General features: G+C 43.6%; 1 pseudogene; it reads right to left on the bottom strand.

Annotated features, from left to right (window-relative positions):
- Positions 1-4,385: 4,385 nt before the first annotated feature.
- Positions 4,386-4,751, bottom strand: LOC102814102 (annotated as a pseudogene).
- Between the last annotated feature and the right edge of the window lie 2,118 nt (positions 4,752-6,869).

The raw sequence follows: 6,869 nt of genomic DNA, 5'->3' as shown, positions 1-6,869 counted from the left end.
CAGCCTTCCCTGATCCATGGGCAGTGACTGTACACGAGGTGCATTGTCTAGGAACAGATCCCAGGTCTTCTTCCTGGGAGGTGAGAATTCTACCACTGAAACATCACTACAAAATGCAGATCTCAAGAGAGGGTGTGTCCCAAGCACAGAATGCACTGTATCCCAGTAAGGGGTGGAAAATTTAAATTCAATTAACCTTCACTGATAGCCCACCCTATGCCCAACTGACATGTAACTCTATTTTAATCCTCATCACAATCCTGTAATGAAACTCAGACAGGTTCAATAACTGGCTCAAGGTCACAAAGCTACAGCACTAAGCTTTGATTCCAATGTGGCTTGTTACAAGAGCATAGTTTGACTTTGCTATGTAATGTAGAGCCTTCCATAAAAGAGTCAAGTATTTGGGAAGTTAAACATCCAAGGGTGGGAGGGAGTGCCAGATATTTTTATGTCAGCAGATGCCCCTACCATGGAATCTGAGTGCCTAGCCAGCTCTGCCCTTTCCCAAGACACATTCTCTGCCATGTCTATGGTTTCATCTGTGCTCCACAGAGCTGTGTTTTTAAGGACTCCACCACTCCCCAAGCATACAAATGTCTCTCCTTCATTTTTCTGTTTAGTAGATGTAAAGAAGAGACTAAGAACCTTGCCTTGGCCACCATTAATTCCACATCCCACCATTATTTGCATCCTTTTTTGTTTTGTTTTGTTTTGCTTGAATCATTTAAAAAATCTGTTATCCCCTTTAATGGAACGATTCAATTCTTTTCTGTCTTAACCTCCTCTCTCCTGAATGTCTCCCCTGCCCCCAGCCCGAAAGCTTTAAATAATGCAGCAAATTCTTGTTTCATTTCCTTTTCTCTGTTTCCAGATGGATTTTCCTCCTCAGAACATCCCTGGGAATCATTTCTGTCAGATGCTTCACTGGTTGTCCCTTGGTCTTCACGCTCATTCACATCCCTCCCCCACCCCTCCCCCGACAACTCCTGCACCCACTGGAATGGCAATTTGTTATTTTAATTATAGTTTTCTCTCGCCACACTTGAGGATTTCTTCCCTTCTAGGTTCTTTACCTCGTTTAGATTTTAATCCTTTCCTCCAGTGCAGAGAATCCATTAAGATTTCTAGATTCCTCAAAATTCGCTTCCTTGATGTTGAATAATTTCTCTTAGTCTATTTGTGATGCTGGTTGTTCAGATGATGAAGTTGCTGAGCAGTAGGTCAGAGTGCCCTGGATGAATTTGTTTTCTGTACAAGTGTAGATGGAATCACCACTTAGGCTTCCTGTAATCCCTTTAATAGAATGATTCAATTCTTTTCTCTCTTAACCTAGGGTGTTCCTGGGTCTGTCTCGTTGCTGCAATTTGGGGGTGGGAGTGGTGGTGGTGGTGTGCTGTGGAGTCGGTTCAACTCATAGCAACCCTGCATTGGGTTTCTGAGGCTATAAGTCTTTACTGGAGCAGAAAAGCCTCATGCTTCTCCTGAGGAAGGGCTGCTAGTTTCAAACTGCTACCAGAGCTCCTTTATCTAAGACACCCCCACCCCCACCCCAACCCTGGGTAGCCAACCTCCTGCCTCTGCCTACATGGCCAGCCAGTGAACTCCTCAGGGACTGTATGTTTTGCGATTCATGGATGGCTCCTGGCAGGTTGGGCTGGGCTAGCTCTGACCACAAGCCATCTGGGTCACCTGCAGGTGCTTCCTAGGTGCTGCTGGGTCCGTAGGCTGAGGCTGCAGCCAGAAATCAGTCTGGGCAGGAAGTAAAAGGGGAAGTAACCAGGTGACTAGGAAGTCGATGAGGCCTCACTGCCAAGAGAGGACTGGAAAACAGTTCTCCAATACATTCCAAACATAGAGGTCAAACAACTCACTGCACAGAGGAACTGCTGAGAGCTACCACCCATCCTGTTTGGGCTTGCAAACCTGTCTTTCAGACAGATATGTAGGTCAGTACTGGAAAAGGTCATTGACGGTGGAAGCATCTAAACTGCTCAGGTGGAAACATGGGGTGGTCCAAAGGGACCTAAATAAAAGTCCCTGGAGAAGGGTGACCCTGCATAGCTGTGTAACCTGGAGTGGATCGCATTACCCCTCTGAACCTCAGGCTGTTTGAGACAATAAGCATGAAAGGCCACTCCAGGGCTGTGAGGAAATGTGAGAGACAGTGTTCATTCATCCCTTCATTTCCTGCAGGGATTTAAGGCAAGAGATTCAGCTGGAGACTAGAGCTTATTCTACAGCGCCATACCAGGACTCCCCAGTAGGAGTAAAGGAAGTAAATAGGAGGGTGGGCTTATGAAGCCAGGGGACTCACTCCCCAAGGCAAAAAAGGGGAATGTAGAGGTGTCTCCAGAAGATTGTGTTGCAGGGTCATTTGGAGACAAGGGAGGAACAGCATAACGAACTTATCGTCTAGTCCTGTGGCTGGAGTATTGGGAAAGAGCAAGCCCCAATCTTCCATGACAGTTGGAAGGAAGTGAGACCAATAAATGATTGTTGTTGTTGTTGTTAAGTGCCGTCGAGTCGGTTCCGACCCATAGCGACCATAAACAGGGTTTCTGAGGCTGTAAATCTTTACGGGAGCAGAACGCGGAGCAGCTGGTAGTTTCGAACTGCTGACCTTGCGGTTTGCAGCCCGATTCGTAACCACTACGCAACCAGATTAGAAGATTTGAATTCATAAGATTCTGATACTCAGTAGGTGCACTTTGTTATTATTGTTGGGTACTATCGAGTCAATTTGGACTCATAACGCCCCCATGTGACAGAATAGAAATGCTCATGAGTTTTCCTAGGCTGTAACGTTTATAGGAGCATAGCTGCAGTGTGAGTTTGAACCACCAGCCTTATGGTATGTAGCTAAGTACTTAACCAATGCACCCCCAGGGCCCCTGCTTTGCTTATGATGTTTTTCTATACTAAGGATTTGCTTGAATGTCTCTTACACTGAATTCTGACTTATTTGCAATAAGACTCTTTCATGTCGTCTTTTTAAGCCTCCCCAGCAGAGTACAACACATAGTAGATTCTCAGTAGATATTAGTTTCCTTCCTTTAATAGTACAAAGACAGTGTGGTCTTGCTAAGGAGGGACTTGAGATATATTTTGCTCTCTCCATCTGCAGCATCACCCCATAAACAAAAACACCCTAAATAAAAGTAGTATTTTTTGACCTGGACAACTGATATACTCTTACTTTTAGTAACCCATAAGTACAACCACCTTCAGACAAACTACTGCTCTTACTGATCTCTAAAGAATCAGTCGAATTCCTAGTACAGCTTTGAGAAAAGTCCTCCAGTTCCTGCTTCCAACCAGACTGCTTTTCTTACGTCCCTCACAGGCAGAAATCAGAGTCCCTACTTGTGATGTCTAGCAGTGCTCTAGAAGGAGATTTCAAAATTTTGTGGAAAAATTTAATTATCTTTTGAGTCCATTTTTCCACTAACTTTAAAAAATATATATTACCCTTGTTTTTAATATAATTGCATTGTAAATGTACATAATTTAATTCATAATGGTTGTGTTTAATAATTGGTTTGCAACAAAATGTCTGGATATGTGCTAATTGGCTCTTGTGAGCCAGTATAAGCCAGCTCCAGCATACCCCCAAGAAGAGTTCAGAGTTACAATGCCCACTTTCTTATGATATTGGCCAAAAGGAGACAGATTGGAGGTACTGCTGGTTTATGGTTGATTATTAATAAATGTCCTTTTGGAATCTTTGGGAAGAAGCAGGGGAAGGAATCTTTGTTTAGATAGAATGCCCTAGAGAGATTTAGCCATAATCTGTTCTTCCTTCTTTTCAATCTATATACTTCATGGAGGTCCAGAAGTTGAGAGAATTACTCAAAAAACAAGAAAGGGAAAAAAGAAATGGATAAGATCCCAATCATGAAGGAAGGACAGATTTCTATGCACAAAGGCAGGGCTCTGGCCCCAGAGACAGTCAGGAGCCAAGGTCCACAGGTTAGCCACCACCTCTCAGACCTCTGTTCTCACTCTCAACTCAAGCAAAGCAGACATAGCAGAGTGGGGCAGATGCCTTTATTGGTCCGACCAGCAAGGTACCAATTGTGGGCTCAGGCAGAGCTTCCCTGTCTCTCTTGGCACCTGCTATCCTTCCCCTGGGAGTTCACACAACACTCCTCCCCTACCCCCCCACCCTGGGAGGCAGGGGTGTCTGGCAGGAGTGGCAGACAGCCAGGATAGGAAATAATGGGGTTGGGATCTGCAAGGGACTCCAGGTAATGTAGAAAATGCAGGGTAGTGAGGCCGCCCAGTAACATGTCCATCAGAGCAGAGCAGAGGCTTTCCTTGCCCAGGGCCCACCCTCACCAAGAATGGACTCTTCCAGAGAGAGAGCTTCCCCTCATAGCCTCCTATTGGGCCCTTCGTGCCATCAGCATCTCTCTTATGTTTTCTTCAGCTTCCTTGGCACTCCGCTCAAGATAGGATTTTTTTCTGTTCCAGTTCTCAATTTTTTCTTCAGCTATTTTCTATCTTTCTAGCAGCTGGTTGTGAATTACCTCTTTGGACTGAAGAATAAACATTCTGCCTACAGCTTCATACATGTTAGTCTCACTACCAAAGTAAAAATGTCTGTATCTGTAAGATGTGCATGCTTTTTCGTTCTGTTTAGCTGTTCAATCTGTTTGTCTGCAAGCTTCACCTTCTGTTAATTGTCAATAACTAGGTTGAAGTTCTGTAAAGGCCGCCTTCAAGTACACATCCATGGGAGCTGCCATCTTGGTTTCTTGATTCACTTTTTTTTTTCCCCATTAAAAGGGGACCTTGAGTGCTGGGTGAAGGACGCAGGTTTGTGTCCCTTGAGCAGGACCCACCAGCAGAGGCATCCAAGTCAAGGATGACTGGGGTAAAAGTTAGATTTTAGGAACATTAGTTGTACTTAGCAGTTGCTGTTGAGTTGACTCTGGATTATGGTGACCCCATGTGTGTTAGTGTCGAACTATGCTCCACAGTTCTAATGACTGTTTTTTTTGAAGTAGATGCCCAGAGCCCTTCTTCCTAGGTGCCTCTGGTGGACTTGAATCACTTACCTTTAGGTTAGCAGTTGAGTGTGCTTACCATCTGCACCAGCCAGAGACTCTGGAGAGTAGGGGCTGGGCAGTTAGGAGGATTTGGCCATGAGTCCAGCATGAGAGTAAAGACCTAAGCTAGCATGTATGGCACAGAAATAAAAGAATAATTGATAAGGTAAGTGGGAGAACCTGATAATAGGAGGAAACAGTTCAAAAGTGGGAGAATTCAAAGGTTATGAGGAGAAAAGTGCCCAGAAACAGGGTGTTGTACAGAGTAGAACTGTCCCATAGGGTGTACTGGAGCGGATCACGTATATTCTACTATGGAATTGCAGTTGTTTCTGTTAGGTGCCGTCAAGTTGGTTCCGACTCATACAGACCCTACGCATAACAGAATGAAGCACTGCCCAATCCTTCTCTATCCTCATAATTGTTACGTTTGAGCCCATTTCTGCAGCCACTGTGTCAGTCCATTTCACTAGGGTTCTCCCTCTTTTTTGTTGACCCTTCACCTTGTCAAGCATGATGTCCTTTTCCAGGAACTGGTCCCTACTGATAAACCTATCCAAGTATGAGAGACAAAGTCTCGCCAGCCTTGTTTCTAAGGAGTATTCTGGCTGTACTTCTTCTAACACAGATTTGTTTATTCTTCTGCAAGTCCATCATACTTTGAACATTCTTCTCCAACACCATAATCCAAATGCATAGATTTTTCTATATCCTTTATTGGACGTAGGTTTTTGTTTTTGTTTTTTTTTTAATTTTTAAAATGCCGATAGTTTTAATACTATGTACAAAATTACTGGGACTCAGTTTTGTTGAGTAGATATACTCTGGCTAAGTAACTAAAAATTTATTCTTCCCAGTTTGTCAACTGAGGAAAATAAAAGCATGTTCTACACAGAGTCACTGCCCAACTTTCAATTAATATGAAGTGATTAAAAATACCGTGGTTTGGGTCAGGCTCACCTTAGTCCTCAAAATGAGGATCAAAGAGCTACTGGATAGGTTCAAATAATTGACTTTTCTATTAGCAGCCAAATACTTAAGCTCTGCATCACCAGGGCACCTTAGCAGCATGGTACCAACTGCCGTTGAGTTGATCCTGACTCCTAGTGACCCCATGTGTTGCACATTAGAACTGTTCTCCATAAGGTTTTCGTGTCTAGAACCTATGGGAAGTAGATCACTAGGCCTTTCTTCCAAGGTTTCTTTGGGTGGGTTTGAACCAACAACCTTTTCAGTTAATAGCCAAGCACTTGACCATTTGTACCACTCAGGAAGCAGAGTAGATTGTTTCTAGATGAATTCCCAGAAGGGGGCTGGTTAGGAAGCACTGCTGTCTAGCCCTTGCTAGTGTGTATACAAGAGCAGCAGAGAGACTTGTTCAAAAACCTCCCATAGGAATCAGCAGATTGAGAGTTAAAGTGTCTGTAAATAAACGGAAAATTAGTCATCAACGCAGGGCGGAATGTGATCAGTCATTCACATCATATCAGGTAATAAGCAGTTTGAATCTATGGCACTGGGGTCTCGAGCTATATTTCACACTTAGGTCTTCCTTTTAGTCCTCTTATTTGATCATTTTCAGAACACCTAACTTAAGTAAGTGTTTCAGGTCTCTTATTGTTTTCCCTGCAAAAATAAATTAGATCATGCATTCATCTCATAACATTCTGACATTTACTATATTGTTATATTAAAATAACCATGATGAGTGAGAAAAGAGCTCAGTAATTATGCACAGGAGGAAGACGAAAGACACATTTCCTCAGGTCATCCCTTCAGGTCTTCATAGGAGAAGGTCTGTTCTACAGAGAGACT

This window comes from Chrysochloris asiatica, unplaced genomic scaffold, assembly GCF_000296735.1.
Source record: "Chrysochloris asiatica unplaced genomic scaffold, ChrAsi1.0 scaffold00135, whole genome shotgun sequence".
Taxonomy (NCBI): domain Eukaryota; kingdom Metazoa; phylum Chordata; class Mammalia; order Afrosoricida; family Chrysochloridae; genus Chrysochloris; species Chrysochloris asiatica.
The sequence above is the reverse complement of the archived record's forward strand: the minus strand, read 5'-3'. Positions and strand labels throughout refer to the sequence as shown.